The sequence below is a fragment of the Adiantum capillus-veneris genome, chromosome 14 (assembly GCF_014529385.1).
Source record: "Adiantum capillus-veneris isolate H3 chromosome 14, ASM1452938v2, whole genome shotgun sequence".
NCBI classification, from domain to species: domain Eukaryota; kingdom Viridiplantae; phylum Streptophyta; class Polypodiopsida; order Polypodiales; family Pteridaceae; genus Adiantum; species Adiantum capillus-veneris.
In genome coordinates this window covers 147,401,320-147,418,641 of record NC_140944.1, presented here as the reverse complement: position 1 = coordinate 147,418,641, position 17,322 = coordinate 147,401,320, and the positions used below count along the sequence as shown (strand labels likewise).

General features: G+C 44.6%; 1 protein-coding gene across 3 annotated transcripts in view; it reads right to left on the bottom strand.

Moving 5' to 3' along the window:
- LOC147443323 (histone acetyltransferase HAC1-like) overlaps positions 1-7,854 on the bottom strand; it is a 54,255-nt gene extending 46,401 nt beyond the window's left edge. For all 3 annotated transcript variants that reach the window (XM_086529207.1, XM_086529206.1, XM_086529209.1), the window contains exon 1: positions 7,583-7,854. The gene's annotated coding sequence lies outside the window, so the exon portion shown is untranslated. The remainder of the gene's footprint in view (positions 1-7,582) is intronic.
- Between the last annotated feature and the right edge of the window lie 9,468 nt (positions 7,855-17,322).

Here is a 17,322-nt window from a genome sequence, read left to right as displayed (position 1 = left end):
ACCATCATCCTTGTGAACAATGACATCTTTGTCATGCAAATCATCATGCTCGTGAATAATCACATCTTGATCATGCAAATCATCATGCTTATCATTATCAAGCAAATCATGTGTGTCGTGCTTTGGAAAAGAAGAGACTAAAAGAGTCTCCTTCTCCTAATTCTTTTCAATCTGCACCTGCACATTAGAAAATAGTAGGACCAACTCTTGAATGTGTTGGTCTCTTTGCGATGCCACCAAGCGCGCTTGCTCACGCTCACGTGCCAAGGCTACCCTTCTGTCCTCGGCCGCCAAGCGCGCTTGCTCGCGCTCACGCTCCAAGGCTAACCGTCTTTCTTCGCGCTCGCGATCCAATTCTGCTTTTCTTTCTTCGGCCGCCAAGTGTGCTTGCTCGCGCTCACACTCTATGGCTGCCATTCTTTCTTTGTGGTCACGATCCATTTCGGCCTTTCTTTCTACTCTTCTTTCTTCGCGCGTTGTCTTTCTGTCCATCATCATCTTGACGAAAGCGTCAATAGGAGTTGGTGCAATCCTTCGCATAGATGGGGAAGGGGGAGGGTCAGAAAAACCTCTTGGTGGGGAAAATTCTTCTTCGCCACTTCCATGCTCATCACCTCCTTGCGAAGTATCCCTTCCGCTTCGGATAATGACCATACACTGAATTCTTGGGTTCTTAAGTTCACTAGGAACTTGGGTTCTGTGGACAAGCTACAACAACATGACCAGGGTTCAGTTCAGTCAAGTCAGTCTAGAATAGGAAGTGATCTGGCACTTTTGTGAGTCTGTTCGTAGACCGTGCATGTCCAGACACTTAGGTTAGATGCATATCCTTTGGTTGCACATAGCATGATCATCAGATTTCCATCGGAACACATCAAGAGCATTTTTATAGTGCATAGACCTATTTTTCCTATTTTTGACATTTTTCACTTATTATTTTTGCGTGACTTTTGTTGGAAACTAGGTAGGGCATATATAGAAACCTAGCGCTAGCACTTTCCGACAGAAGAGGCAACAGGAACCAAGTGTTCAGCAGGCACCTTCTCAGCCAGTCTCCCCCCCCCCCCCACAAGTCAACCTTGCGTTTTCAGCCATAGACCCAAGATCAACCCAGTGTTTTTCATCAAGGACAGCCTGGAGTTAGCAGAGACAATAGATCAGCCCTAGCGTTAGCAGATTGCAAGAACAAGAGGCTAGCGTTTTTGCAACAGAACACAGTTTCAACAGTAACGTTTTTTATCATCAAGAGGCCTAGCGTTTTTGCAGATCTTCGCGACAGAACCAACAAGAAGACCAGCGTTTTCAGTTTTCAGCATAGACACTCCGCAGAACAAGTCCCGAACCTCACAAATCTCACCTTCCCGAGGCAGATCCTCGCCGCACAGTCAGATCTCGCGAAGTTTGCAGTTCACCCCGAAAAACGCAGATTTCAGCATCCGCGTTTTCAGCACGTCGTCGTCGCATCGTCGCCATCGACATCGTCATCGACATAGAGTCAGAATTCAGCAGATAAAGTGTCACGTGACACATCCCAACCCTATGTGTCCGTGGACAAGCTACACCATAGCAAGGTTTCCGTCAAGTCCAGTCAAGTTAGATTAGAAGTGATCTCGCACTTTTGTGAGTCTATTCGTAGACAGTGCATGCCTAGTCACTTAGAGTAGATGCATATCCTCTGGTTGCATAAGCATAAGCATAAGCATTTCCATCAGAGCCACTTTGGGGATGTTTCAAGTGACTTTAGCCTATTTTTCCCTATATTTAACATTTTCCACTTATTTATTAAGTGACTTTTGTTGGGTACTCAGTAGGGCAAATTGGGTAAGTTAATTTATAAGCAAACCCAAGTTAGCACAAATTGGCAGAATGAGCCAAGGAGCAGAGCAGGCTACCAAGCAACAGGTGTTCCCTCCCTCTCTCAGCAAGACCCTCTCCAAGCATCTTGGTGAGGCCCATTCCCCCGCATCATCCTCAACTTGGGATCGCCCACTCTTCTGGCTGCCCTAGCGTTTTCCTCCCATGCAGATATCGCCAGCAAGCAATGAGAGCTAGCGTTTTTCCCATTGGTCACATCAGCGTTTTTGGCAACTACTAACGCCAGACAAACCTCAGCCAATTCAGTGATTTCATCAAGCAATTTGCAGCAGACTACCATGGCCTGGTAAGGAGTTATTAAGCACTTAGGAAACTGCCATTTTCAGCAAGAAGTCCTCCGCTGTCACAGCGTTTTTCAGCCAAGCATTCATCTCCAAAAACGCAGCAGAAAGAGCAGAAGGTCCAGCGTTTTTCATCATCCTCTCGACCCCGACAAGGACAATCAATTTCAGCCATAAAACCAGCGAGAAACAGTCATTTTCAGCCACCAAGAAGACCTCAGATTTCAGCCTAAGTCGCCGTCGTCATCACCGTCGTCGTCGTCGGCATAGTCCCATTGCATCAGTCCATTGCATTCGCATTGTACGCTTGTGCAATCAAGTAGACCACTCTCGCCGACGAGAGTGGGGCCTTCGGAGGAGGGTTTTACAACCTCTCGATGTCGTATCTCTTCTCTCTCCTTCTCTCAGTCTCATTCACTTGCACGCACAATATCCACTCACTTTGTTCGTGATCATAGCACTCTCCATAAGACGGAAAGCTCTCTCTTTCCCTAAGAACTAAAAGGAACCTTGAGCAGTAAAAATCACTAATCTTGAGAAAATACAACATTTATTCCGCTGCACCTTACATAAAGATTTGCAGATTTCAGTCATTAGCGTTTTCAAATTTCAGTCCGTCTCATCGTCGTCGACATCATCAGCAAGTCCAAAGCATTGTAGAGATTTGTGCAATCAATAGTAGACCGCTCCCGCCATAGAGAGTGGGGCCCTTGGAGGAGGGTTTGACAACATTCTGGTGTCGTATTCTCTTCTCTCAATCTGTCAGTCTCATGCACCTTCATTCACAGTGTTCACCACTTTGTTTGTGTCCTGTCACGTGACACATCCAACCCTATGTGTCCGTGGACAAGCTACTTCATAACAAGGGTTCCGTCAGCCCAGTCAGTCTAGATTAGCAAGTGTTCTGGCACTTTTTGTGAGTCTGTTTGCAGACCGTGCATGCCCAAGCACTTAGTGTAGATGCATATCCTCTGGTTGCACACAGCATGATCATAAGCATTCCCATCAGAATCCATCAGAAATCCTTCAAGGGAATTTTCCAGTGCATTTAACCTATTTTTCCTATTTTTGACATTTTTCACTTATTAATTTAAGTGACTTTTGTTGGGAACTGAGTAGGGCAAATTGGGTAAGATAATATATAAGCAAACCTAGGCTAGCACTAATTGGCAGAAGAGCAAGGAGAACACAAGCCAAAGGCAGCAGGTTCCTCCTCTCTCTCTCTCAAGCAAGATCTCCCCCCTTGTGGCGTTTTTCCTCCAAGCAAGCGACCTCCCATTCCCTGGCGTTTTTCATCAATAGCATCATCGCCATATACTCCTATCCCCTGGCGTTTTCCATCCATAGCCTCATCGCCACAGGTCCCCCCTCTACTGGCGTTTTTCAGCTGACCATTATCGCCCACTTCCCTGGCATTTTCAGCAGTGCATAGCTTCAGCAAATCAGCGACAAAGCCTCAGAAATTCAGCAATTAAAATCTACGTTTTTTAGGGCAGCCGAAGACACGAAGAACCTGCAGCAAAACAGCGTTTTTCCTTGCGTTTTTGGCAGCAGCAGATTTCAGCCATTGGCGTTTTTGGACAGCAGATAAAGTGCATCAATTTTCAGCCCTAGAGTCGGTCTCGTCATCCCCGCCGTCGTCATCGACATAGCCTAAACTTGCATCAGTCTCATGCATCCACTCTGTACTAGTTTGTGCAATCAATAGTAAACCACTCTCGCCAACGAGAGTGGGGCCTTCGGAGGAAGGTTTTACAACGTCTCTGGTGTCGTATTCTCTTCTCTCTCTATCTCTCGGTCTCATACACTTTCTCACACTGTGTCCATTCACTTTGTGTCCATTGCACTCTCTCGTTAAGAACGGAAGGCTCTCCCTTCCATAAGAAAAAGGAACCTTGAGCACAGTTCGGAGCACTCGTCTTTAGCAAAGTTCAAACATTTATTCCGTTGCACCTTACATTGGTATTAGAGCTTTGGCAGTGTTTTGTATCACTCAAGGAAAGAACCACAAGGATCACAAGAATTTTATTTTTTTTTTGCTTGTCCATTGCACTCTCTCACTAAAGGAACGGAAGGCTCTCCCTACTGTAAGTAAAAGGAACCCTTGAGCACAGTTCGGAGCACTCATCTTGAGCAAAGTTCAACATTCACTTCCGCTGCACCTTACACTACTCTTTTCCGCCCGCGCACCCCTTGGCAGCCTTGCGCTCACACCAAGGTTGCTTTTTCCCACCTCACGTCTATTGGTCGGCCGCTAAGTGCACGGTCCGCTCTCGATGAGTGAAAAGAGGCACAAGCGGAGGCTGGACAAGCCCTTCTTTCTTGGGTTTCCTATCACTCTTCAAAAACACGATTAGGAATCGACACGCCCAAGAGGACTTGGGTTACGTGCGACCGCAACAAGCAAAAAAAAAAATCTTGTGGTTCTTTCCTTGAGTGATACAGAACACTGCCAAAGCTCTGATACCAATGTAAGGTGCAGCGGAAGTGAATGTTGAACTTTGCTACAGATGAGTGCTCCGAACTGTGCTCAAGGGTTCCTTTTACTTCGGAAGGGAGAGCCTTCCGTTCCTTTAGTGAGAGAGTGCAAATGATCACAAACAAAGTGAATGACACTGTGAATAAAGGTGCTGAGACAGAGATAGAGAGAGAAGAATATGCCACCAGAATGTTGTCAAACCCTCCTCCAAAGGCCCCACACTCTATGGCGAGAGCGGTCTAATATTGATTGCACAAATCTCTACAATGCTATGGACTTGTCGACGATGACGAGGACGAGGACGACGACGAGACGGGCTGAAATCCGAAAACGCTAATGATTGAAATCTACAAATCTTTATCTGCTGAATTATGACTCTATGTCAGCGACGACGACGATGTGACGACGACGCGCTAAAAGCATATGTGCTGAAATCTACGTTTTCCGGGCTGAATCTGCAAACAGTGGCTGATCTGACTGGGCGGCGAGGATTTGCTATGGGAAGGTGAGATCTGCGAGGTTTGGGACTTGCGGTGCGGAGTCTAGACGCTGAAAACTGAAAACGCTGATGCAGAGAAAGTCTTCACGCCGGAAATCTGCAAAAACGCTAGGCTGAAAATCTGATGGTAATGCTGATGATCATGCTGTGTGCAACCAGAGGATATGCATCTACTCTAAGTGTCTGGACATGCACGGTCTGCGAACAGACTCACAAAGGTTCCAAAACACTTCAGGCAGGGGAATGAATGTTGAACTTTGCTCAAGATGAGTGCTCCCAACTGTGCTCAAGGGTTCCTTTTACTTAGGGAAGGGAGAGCCTTCCGTTCTTTAATGAGAGAGTGCAAGTGATCACAAACAAAGTGAGTAGACACTGTGCGTGAAGGTGCTGAGACTGAGAGATAGAGAGAGAAGAGAATACGACACCGGAAAATTGTCAAACCCTCCTCCGAAGGCCCCACTCTCTATGGCAAGAGCGGTCTACTTATGATTGCACAAATCTCTACAATGCTTGGACTTGCCGACGATGATGAGGACGACATCGAGACGGGCTGAAATCTGGAAATGCTAAGGGCTGAAATCTGCAAATGTTTATCTGTTGAATTCTGACTCTATGTCAATAACGACGGCGATGACAATGATACAACGACGACGCGCTGAAATCTGCATTTTCCGGGCTGAAACTGCGAACTTTGCGTGATCTAACCGTGCAACGAGGATCTGCTGCGGGAAGGTGAGATCTGCGAAGTTCGAGGGTTTTGCTGAATCTACTGACTGCTGAAACCTGAAAACGATGAGTCTAATGGAGTTACTGTCGCGAAGGTCTACAAAAACGCTGATGGCTTCAGGTTGATGCAAGAATGCTAAGCTGGAAATGGTCCTGCTGCGGTGAATCTGCTAACGTTGGGGCTTCTGCTTCTTGCTATCGCCAGGAATCTACAAGATTAAAAACACTGGCTGATCTGGTCCAAAAACGCTAGGTGTTGCAGTCTCTTGCAAAACGCTAGGCCTCTGTGGAGTTCTACTGAGAAGTTGCCTATTGAGCAAGGTGCTCCTGCTGCCTCTTCTGCCAAAAAGTGCTAGCGCTAGGTTTGCTTATATACAAACTTAGCAAAATTGCCCTACCTACTTTCCAACAAAAGTCACTTAATAAATAAGTGAAAAATGTCAAAAATAGGGAAAATAGGTTTAATGCACTGAAATTTTTCCTAATAGATTCTGATGAATTCTGATGGGAGTGTTGATGATCATGCTATGTGCAACCGGAGGATATGCATCTAATCTAAGTGACTGGTCATGCACGGTCTACGAATAGACTCACAAAAGTGCCAGATCACTTCCTATTCTAGACTGACTTGACTGAACTGAACCCTGGTCCTGCTCTAGCTTGTCCATGGACACATAGGGTTGGATGTGTCACGTGACACTCACTCCTCTTATCGAAAGCTTTATCTTCGGTCAACTAACCTTAGATTTACCACGTAAAGAACAAACGATATGGTGTATAAAACAAGTTATTTGAGTAAGCGTTGAGAGAAAAACGCCATGTAATTTGAGAAAAGGTCCCCTGTCATTCCATGCCTGGAAAACTCGTAATGTACCTCACAACAACAATCAATTAAGGCAATCAATAAAGAGAATCTCAAGAAAGGTTGCCTCTCATTCCATGCCTAGAAAAGTAGTCATGCAACTCCCATCAATGAAGATCCAATACACAACTTCATGCTTCGAGCTAGGAATGAGAAGAAATTGGTTCAAAAGCAACAGACACAATGTGTTCAACAATTCAACAAATGGGTTCTCTATTTGACAATGTTTGTCATTATATGAAGGAGGGCCGGACTCCTCTTAACACAAAGGACTCGAGCATTTGTATGGAAGTATATGCATGTGGTTGAGCACATACAACAAGAGGCAGGAAAGCACACATCGATGATTGCTTGTACGCGTATCCAGATTCAACCCATATAATTGTGAGCAAATATATGAGATGAGGTAACTGACGTGCATTGCGCTGTAAGCTAGGCAATGTCCATGTATAAACACAATTGTACCAATCCCACCATCTACACCTAGAAGAGCCCATATTCACTGTTAGAGCTATAGACGCATGGTAGTCATCCATGAGAATATAACCATCCATTACTATGACTTGCGTAGTCCATGGCCCATTGTGAAGGAATCCCACTGTAGCTGGGTAGCCAATGTATGGTGTAACGCACACATGCACGACATTGACATGGTTATACAAATCAAAATTGGGTTTCGGATTACACCAGCTCTCTCTCTCTCTCTCTCTCTCTCTCTCTCTCTCTCTCTCTCTCTAGAATCGCCTGAAATCACGCGTAGCATTGAGTTGCAAACTTTGGGAATACTAGGTTAATCAGAACCCTGAATGCGCAGCAAAAATCCAAGCGATCATGACAGCATTTCGAAAGTAAACGCTTACCTTGTCTGTTAGGGTAGTTGCAGAGGCATCAACATCGCCGGTAACTAGACATTACTGCTTAGCCTGCTGAAGAGCAAGAGCGTGATGAAGAGGGGACACTGCTGTATCCGAATGTGGCGGTGAACGAAGCCGTGTGATGGAGGACAGAAAATACAAAAGACTGACGAAACAGAAGACGGCGCGAGAACGAGGCTTTCTGCTAATTCACTTCATCACACATCTTTAGAGAGAGAAGGGAGGGAGAGGGGGGCTATTGTGCTTTCATAAACGTCCATTCGCATTCTTCACAAAATGAGCGCGCGCGCAACCTGCCTACGGCAGATCTCGCCCACTCTTTTTTTTTTTTTTTGCCATAAAGGGCGAGAGAGAATTTATATTAGAAACAGGACAAAATTATATTTATCTGATGCATTCTCTGATAGTATCTCCCCAATGGAGCCTAAGAGGGACTCTTTAAAAAAAGTGGAAGCATACAAAAAATTACAGTTATCGAACGAAAAAGAGGCAAAGAAGAAGAAGCTTTGTAACCCTAGCGATGGCTTAACTACACTCGTGTAGCAGCGTTGTCTTCTCGCCCCCACTGCGCCCTTGGTGAGATGACCTCACAGGTCATCTCACCCGCTCTAGTTGTTGACACAAGATCCCCCAACATATGGGCGTCAGGCGGGTTGCCCTATCACTCATTAGTCCAGAACAACTCCCCGATCGCCCATGCAGGACGAATAAATGGCTTTCACTAACAAGTTTTTACTCACTTTAACCCTACTGTAGCTTTTCCCAATGGAGGTGACCAACTCCCGCACGACAGTGCAAGCAAGCTCGAAGCAGTGAGACTAGTTCGCCATGATGCCGGTTTCTTCACCCAACCATCCTCTTCCAACCCACTAGCAGGGATATATCCTGGGCCTACTCAAGGCATTGCCGATGCAACCACCCATAATGCTGTTGTAATGAGGGCTATGGAGGGTGACGTCTGAGAGGAGTCATGGCGAGCTTGGAGATGGATGCAGCTGCAGAAGCGAGAGAAAGAGAGGGAGAGCAGAGATTAGGCCCTGAAAAACACACGTTATTGTTTATTGAAGTATAGCCTTACATATAAAGGCAAAAAGCCATGCACCACTTGACTTACAACTAAAGTTGATCTGCATGCTATAAAGCCTGTACCCACGAGCTAGACACCGGACATTCCCATAATTGGGCTTGCATACCCAACAATCCCCCCCTCAAGCCCAAACTGGACAAGCAACTCATGATACCTCGAGTTTTTGGTATACTCGGCAACCGAGAGTTTTAGGTTCTCTCACAACCAAGGATTTTTGGTTTATCCATAACCTGGTGCTAGATCAGTATCCCCCCCTTGAACAGATAGGGTATAGGTCAAAAATTAGCTACCAAAAGTGGAGTTTTTGGTTCACTGCCAAACCTTGGGTTTCAGGTGTACCCAGTAACCTCATGAGAAGCGGTAAAAATAGGCTGAGAACTGACAAAAATTGGGAGGTCTTACCATTTATAGATGGCAGTGTCTATATCCCGTACAACTTTTGACATGGCTGACAACAGATAATGTAAAAAGAGGCTTTGACTGAAAGTTTATGATGGTTTTGACAATAGACAGAAGCTGACAAAACTATGACATTAAATTGTGAAAAAACTTGTACTGCAATCTTGAAGGAGATCTTTATGGTGTAGCATTTGCTGATGTACTGAGTGCTTGAAGTAAAACCATTGAAAAATCACCATTGTCTTTCTTTCTAGAAGAGCTTTGATTTTGGAATTTCTCTTCTGTTGTTTGCTAGCATCACTATCCAAGTTATCATCATCAACAGTCCGGTTCTTTTCAAATGTATCAACAACCTTCCAAAGATCCTCTTTATCACCACTTGGAGACAATGTTTTGAAAAGCAAAAGCATGCAAGCAAAAGAGCTAATTCCCTATACTGCCATCGACACCGTGGATATGTTAAATGCTAGCAAGAACGTGCAAGGCCACCAAACCAATTGCATGCAAAATTGCCAAAAAATAAATTTGTTGTCCGATAGGGGGTTGGAAATCCTGCAAAAATTGCACCCATAATAAAGATGATCCTCCATACAAAATCCGCCTGCAAACCCTGTCTATCTGCTATGACCGAGCACCAAAAGATGTGGCAGCTCTTACAAGGTGTGAATAAGGGCCAAGAGGAGATAAATCACTTTAACTGAGTAAATTAAAGAAAATAGAATAAAATTGCACCTTTCTGTAGCGATCGAAATAGCGCGATGTCGTGATCTGCTTGCATCGTGCTGTAGAGACCGAAAAAGCAGATGATCAAGTGTCGAAGACTTCTCCCAAAGCCAGGGCGACCACTTTGATGGTGGATCTGAGCAGTTTGACGCAGGTCGAAATTCAGGCTGTCCCTCTTTAAGCGGCAGTTTCCGCGCGCTGAGTCAAGGGCCGAGAGCCAAGGCCGGGGCAAGATGGCTCTAATACCAGCTATTGTAACGAGGGCTATGGAGGGTGACGTCTGAGAGGAGTCATGGCGAGCTTGGAGATGGATGCAATTGCAGAAGCGAGAGAAAGAGAGGGAGAGCAGAGATTAGGCCCTGAAAAACACACATTATTGTTTATTGAAGTATAGCCTTACATATAAAGGCAAAAAGCCATGCACCACTTGACTTACAAGTAAAGTTGATATGCATGCTATAGAGCCTGTACCCACGAGCTAGACACCGGACATTCCCATAATTGGGCTTGCATACCCAACAAATGCTGCCCCAGAGCCTCAACCAGGAGGAAGCGGAGGCATTGCTGCAGGAAGCCCTGGCAAAACTCCAGACCGTAAGCCTCTGTTCATACTGCCCTCTATTCAAGTTCGAAAATCCCAAACTGATTTAGAAAACAGAGGCTCTGATTAGGTTGTTAGTTGGTCCGCGTCCCCCGGCTGACGTTATGAGAGGATGGATTAGGAATCAATGGGGGTCTATTGGGGCAAAAGTGGAGACCATACAGGCCCTGCCCAAGAATCAGTATGTTTTTGTTTTCAAGACTGCAGATATGGCCTTCGGGGTCCTCAAAACGAGACAGTGGCTACTACGAACATCTCCTCTGTGCCTATTCAAATGGCACAAGGAGTACAATGCAGAGAGAGATGCTCTCTCGCATTTCTCAGTCTGGGTAGAATTCCTGAATCTGCCACTGCACTTTCATAATCACTTACGGGTAACTGGCTCGCAACTTGGTAAGGTCCTAGGAGGCCGCCCACGAGGGGATTACCTGGCTCCCACAAGCCTTGATAGAGATGGATATCTCAGAAGACCTCCCTCAGTCAATGGTGATTGCTCTTGACAACGGAGAATACTTTGAACAGCCCTTGAGCTACAAGTACCTACCAAATGCATATTTCCACTGTGGAACTAAGGGGCACTTTGTGCGTGACTGCCCTATTAGAAACCCGAAACCAGTTCAAACCTCAGTTAGCTCTGAGAATAGTGATGGAAAAACCAAGCTCTCTCATCAACTATCCCCCCTCAGGCCACTAGGGTGGAGCGGCCCCTTGTCAAAAAACAGACAAATGAGAGAGTCAAACCTAGACCCCCCAATAGATATGCATTACTAGCTACACTCCCTGAATGGGAAGACTCGGAGCTGGCCGACTCTATTGGGCAGGACTCTGAGGAGCATGACGGCACAGGATCTCGACTAGAAGATCAGGTTAACAAGGCAGACAGAGCTACCGCCATTGATCTGACCAAAGCCTCCAACAATGTCATAATAATCAATATATAACTCTCCTAAATGATTTTCTCATGTTAAACTGATCATTTAATATGGGGAAGTGCCAGGGGAGAAAAGGCTAGAATATTGGTTAAGCTAGCAGACCGGCCACAGTAGGGATCCAAAGGAGGGAAAATAGGGATCCAAAGGGGGGGCCATCTGCAAAAGAGCCATGTGCAACAATGGGCTTAAAAGACCCTAAGGTTCAACCCATTAAGACTTCCAAAATGCTAAGGTTCCAAAATTCAAAGGTTGTGTCCAAAGGTCAAGCATGGGGGAATTGGATGTGTGTGTCCCAAAAGTCTTTATCAATCCCTACATAGGAGGGGGTGAGCCTTGGGAGTAGGGGATGAGAGAGAAACTCACACACACACACACACAAGCTCTCTTTACACAAAGGGAATGAGGGACACATGCCAGCTCCCTAGCCCAGATGCCCACAAGGTGTACCCAATTCCTATTGGATGGCCTTGGAGGTGACCCAATGAGAATCAGGCTAGAGTAAATCTAGTTTAATTAATTTAAAAACACTTAATAAAAGAACCAATGAGAATTAAGCTCTCTAGAAGACTATTGGACAGTCTCCCAAGGGGACCAATGAGCATTCAGCAGCCCAATGGCTTGCCCGATTCCTATTGGCCAAGAGGCAAAGGGGTCCAATGAGAGTTTAGTTGCATTTATTAATTACATAAAGCTCTCACAAAGGGGAAAGGGGGACACATGTCAAAAGACCGTCACTTATACTGCTTAATTATCATTGGCTAGCTCTAGGGAGGTCCAATGAGACTGTAGCATGAGCAAATAGCAAGAGGGGTCGACCAAGAGAGAGAGGGGGTTGATTAACGAAAAGCATTATCACACACACACTCACACAATCTCATGTGTGAAGTAAAGAAGACTCTCTCTCCTTCTCAAGCTTTAATGGAGAGCTTACCACCTACTTCAAGCTTGTGAGAAGGGAGGCCTACACCAACAACTCTTGGATTTGTGATGCAAATCCAACCAAGAGCCAAGCTTCAATGCATGCTCATCTCCTCTACCATGCTAATTACTAAGCTAAGCTATGCTTTATATGAGTGATTATGTGAGGAGATGTACATCTTTCTCGTAAGAATACTCCTTCTTCCTCTCAATCTACTCTCATACCCCGCTAGCTCTCACCATCTTTGAAGGTGTGTGAGGTCTTGGGTCTGAGACCGGAGAGAATTGATGTTGTGTTTGATAAGTGTTTTGCTTAGTGCATGAAGCTTTCATCTTTATTGCACTAGCTAGTCTTGAAGGAACACAAAGAATTGTATTGTACAATGTCTCTCTTGATGGGAGAAACCATAATACAAAGCCTTTTGGAGGGGGGACCGGCTCCATGTAAATCCGGTCCTCAACTGTTGTCAATAGCTTAATTTCTCTCTCTTTTGAAAGTATTGTTCATGCTATCTAACTAGGTGTTGTGCTTTTTGTTGCTCTCTCCACCCAAGCACTCTTGTACTTCTCATTAGGAATCTATTCTAATGAAATGTCCACTATGTTCATATTAATTTCCGCTACACACAAGTTACTAGGCCATTAAATGTTACATCAGAGCACAAGGTTTCTCTTTTCTTGCTCAAGAAGGGAGGTCCTCAAGCTAATTATAAATGGTTGGTATTATTAATTGCCTGTGAGTAAGTAGAATAGAGATTTTTCAGCCTTGCAGTGCGCCTGCCTTCGTGTAGCTAACGGGGCATCACCGTCGAGAGCTATGGTCTTAATAGTGGAGTCCTACGGGGCTTGCCTACGGCTTAACCACTATTGAGCTATTAGAAGCTTGACAGGAGCCGGTGTTGTTTTGGTGTTGAACGACCCTCTCTTCTATTTCTTGCAATTAATGGTATTCGAGCCACGGGTACAATAGCTTAAGTACTTTTTCTAAAGGGGTAAAGAGGAGTAGCAACTAGGGCTTGAAGTGCCAAAGTACACCTAAAAGTTGTTAGAATGGTTGACAATAGTAAAGAGAGTGAAATTAGTGTTGATAACTTTGATTTTGCTAATGAGCAAGTTACTAATGATGCCTTGATGCTTGTTAACTATCTTGTTTCTAGGCTTCAACAAGCCATGGGCAATCCATCTCTCCAAAGTGAAGTGCAACGGCAGCTCCGTGCTCATGGGATTTTCCAAGCTCCCCACCATGACGAGAGAACACCTAGGAAGCCTCCTTGTGAGACTTCCAAAAGAGGTCTCTCTCCGATTCGGGAAGAAGAAGAGAATCCATACGAAGGGCTCAAGAATTTACTTCTTGATGATGCATCTCCTTCCCAAAGGAGAACTCAAGATCCTCCACCGAAGGAACAAGAAAGAAGTGAGTCTCCTGCCACCTCGGTGGAGATGGCTCCACGAAGACGACGCGCTAAACGCTCTCCATCACCTCCAAAACGGAGAAGACCATCGCACCCTTCTCCACACCATAATTCAAAGAGGGAAGACAAAAAGCAAGAGAAGAAAAAGGCGAGAAAGAGGACACCCTCTTCTCCATCTTCTTCATCCTCTTCCTCTTATGAAAGTGATGGTGAAGACGATGAAGATCAAGACAAGAAAAAGGCGAGAAAGAGGTCACCCTCTTCTCCACCTTCCTCAAATTCTTCACCTTCTGAAGAAAGTGATGGTGCAACCTTTGAACCATCAAAAAGAAGAGTCATAGGAAATCCTATGCCGCATGGAAGAGGTCGTCCAAGCTGAAGAAGTTCAAAGAGGGAGGGAAGAGCATCTCTTTCCTTACCTATGATGGCACCTTTGGTGCTATGAGCCATAGGAAATCCTATGCCGCATGGAAGAGGTCGTCCAAGCTGAAGAAGTTCAAAGAGGGAGGGAAGAGCATCTCTTTCCTTACCTATGATGGCACCTTTGGTGCTATGGACAAAGTCTTGGCCTTTATCCAACAATTTGATGCGGCGTTCGGAGATGAGGGCTTCACGGAGTCCTCTAAGCTACGCCATGTAGCTATGCACTTTCAAAAGTCCGCCAGGCAATGGTGGTCTAGCCTACGAGCCAACAGTGAAGCTCCACGAACATGGAAAGCTTTAAGAGCTTCCATTATGAAGCAATTTTTGGCCACCGATGCCAAAGACAGAGTACTCACCGAATGGCGAAGCTTAAAGCTCTCTCCCTATGAATCCATCCACAAATATGTAGACAAGTTTTGGGACCTACGACTCAAAGCCACTGTCTTCAAAAAGTTGGATTTTGGAGAGCAAAAGCAACAATTTTGTGCGGGCTTAACCGAAGAAATGGCGGAGTATGTCAACTCCCAAAGGCCACGTACCATATCGGCGGTAATACACCATACTATGGTGGCCTCTCAAATCAATTTCCAAACGGGGGCTAAAAGAAATAATAAGCCCACAGAAAACAAGGGTTCCAACAAGCCTAAGGGGAAGGACAATGTCCAAAAGTCTCCTAAGGGCAACTCCAACAAAGCTAAAGAGAAGGGAGTTTACAAAGGTAAAAACAAACTCTCTCTCTTGAAGAGCTTGAGCGTTATCTCAAGGATAACCGGTGTTTCAAGTGCGACGAACAAGGGTATGCGTACCGCGCTTGTCCCCAAAAGAACAACCGCCAAGATCCTCCTAGAGCTACCTTGGTTGAAATCCAAGAGGAGGAGACTCACCAAACTCACCACAAAGGATCTCCTCTATGCCATGCTTGGGGAAAGGTAAGAGAACATGATGCTTTTATTCTCTGTGACTCTGGTTCTACTCACAATTTTATATCTATAGAGTTGGCCACCAAGCTAGGCATACAAGCCTATGAGATGGGAGATGTCCTACCCCTAGATAGTGCTTTCAAGGGGCAAGAAGCTTCAGTCACTCCCTTAATCGGTAAATTGAGGCTTCATGTCCGAAGCTATGTGGACAAAGAGGACTTCTTTATCTCTCCTCTCAAGCATGAGGATGTAATCCTAGGGGCACCATGATTTGATCGCCTGGCTGCCAATGTTAAATTCCCTGAAAGGAGAATCTCCTTTAAGTTCAGGGAAAAAGACATGTATATAGATGCTAAGGAAATGGGTAACACTATCCCCATTGTACATACACCAGCTTTCAACAAGTCAATAAAGAGCTCTATTTCCGTGTACATGATTTTTGTTAAAGATTCTCAAAATGAACTTAATGCTTTAGCAAAGGAAAATAAAAGCAACCAAAAGGAATTAGAGTTATCCAATTTTCTCAAGGGGTTTCAAGATGTTTTTATTGACGACATCCCTTGCGAGCTACCTCCTAAACGAGGTAATGATGACCATGCAATTGAACTTCTTTCAGGAAGTTCATCGCCTAACAAACCTCCTTATAGAGTTTCTCAAGCTCAACAAGAGGAGATTATGCGCCAAGTGCATGAGTTAGTTGAGAAGGGCATGGTTAGGCCTAGCTCATCTCCATTTTGCTCACATGTGCTATTAGTGCAAAAGAAAGACGGCACATATCGTATGTGTGTCGACTATAGAGCACTAAATAGGATCAGTATCAAGAATAGGTTTCCGTTCCACGGGTAGAAGACCTATTTGATAAGCTACAAGGATCGACCTACTTCAGTAGGATTGACCTAAAAAGTGGATATCATCAAATAAGGATAGTGATCAAGACATTGTAAAGACCGCATTTCGCACCACATTTGGTCTTTACGAATACATTGTCATGCCTTTTGGCTTGACCAATGAACCAGCCACATTCAACCACTTGATGGAGAAGCTGTTCAGGCCTCACCGAACCTTCACTGGAGTGTTCTTTGATGATATTATCATCTACTCTAATTCATTACACGAACACAAGCAACACCTCCAGGTAATATTTCAAGTTTTAAGAGAGAATAAACTTTATGTTAATCGAAAGAAAAGTGAATTTTTCTTGGAAGAGATTCAGTATTTAGGTCACATTATCTCTCAAGATGGCATCCAAATGGATCCATCAAAGTTAGAGGTAATAAAAGGATGGCCTAAACCAAAGAATCTTCATGAACTAAGAAGCTTTATAGGTATGTGTGCATACTATAGACGCTTCATAGAAAAGTTCTCACAAATTGCGGGACCATTACATGACCTAACAAAGAAAAGCGTTAGGTATACATGGTCTGCTAAGGAGAACAATGCTTTCGAAAAGCTTAAAGAAAAGCTTAAAGAAAAGCTTATCTCTCAACCTGTGCTTACACTACCGGATCTCTCAAAACCATTTGAGGTCCAATGTGATGCTTGTGGTGATTGCCTTGGAGCTGTTTTGCTTCAAGACGGGCACGCCATAGGCTATGAAAATCGAAGGCTCGACCCTATTGATCAAGCTTTAGGCATATATGAAAAGGAACTCCTTGCAGTTCCACATGCCTTAGACTCATGGAAGCACTATTTATTGGGGACTCCTATTCATTCTGCGAACGGATGACCAAAGTCTTAAGTACTTCATGACGCAAACCAAGCTCTCCAACAAACAAATGAGGTGGGAAAATTTCCTTTCGCAATTTCATTTTCATATTGCTCACATTGCTGGCAAGCATAATCAAGTAGCAGATGCACTCTCAAGATGGCCGAGAGTGAATGCGGTTTCCATAGCAACTCACAATGATCTATCTTCAATGATAGATGAGTATGCTATTGATCCCGATTTTAGAGATGTGATTTCAGCACTTGCATTAGGGAAGAAAGAAGAACCATTTACTTTACAAGATGGTTATCTTCTCTATGGCAATAGACCATGCGTTACTAACTCACTACATGAGAAAGTAATGTATGAATCTCATGCTCCTCCTTACGCGGTGCATAGAGGGATTCAGTCTACCCTAAAGGGAATTGAAACATATTTCTATTGGCCTACCATGAAAGTGAACATACAAGAGTATGTTTCTAAATGTGTGGTATGCCAAAAGACAAAATTTGATAGAGGGAAGCAACTTGGATTGTTTCAATCCTTGCCAATCCCTAATTCACCATGGGAGAGCATATCCATGGATTTTATCTTTGAATTGACTA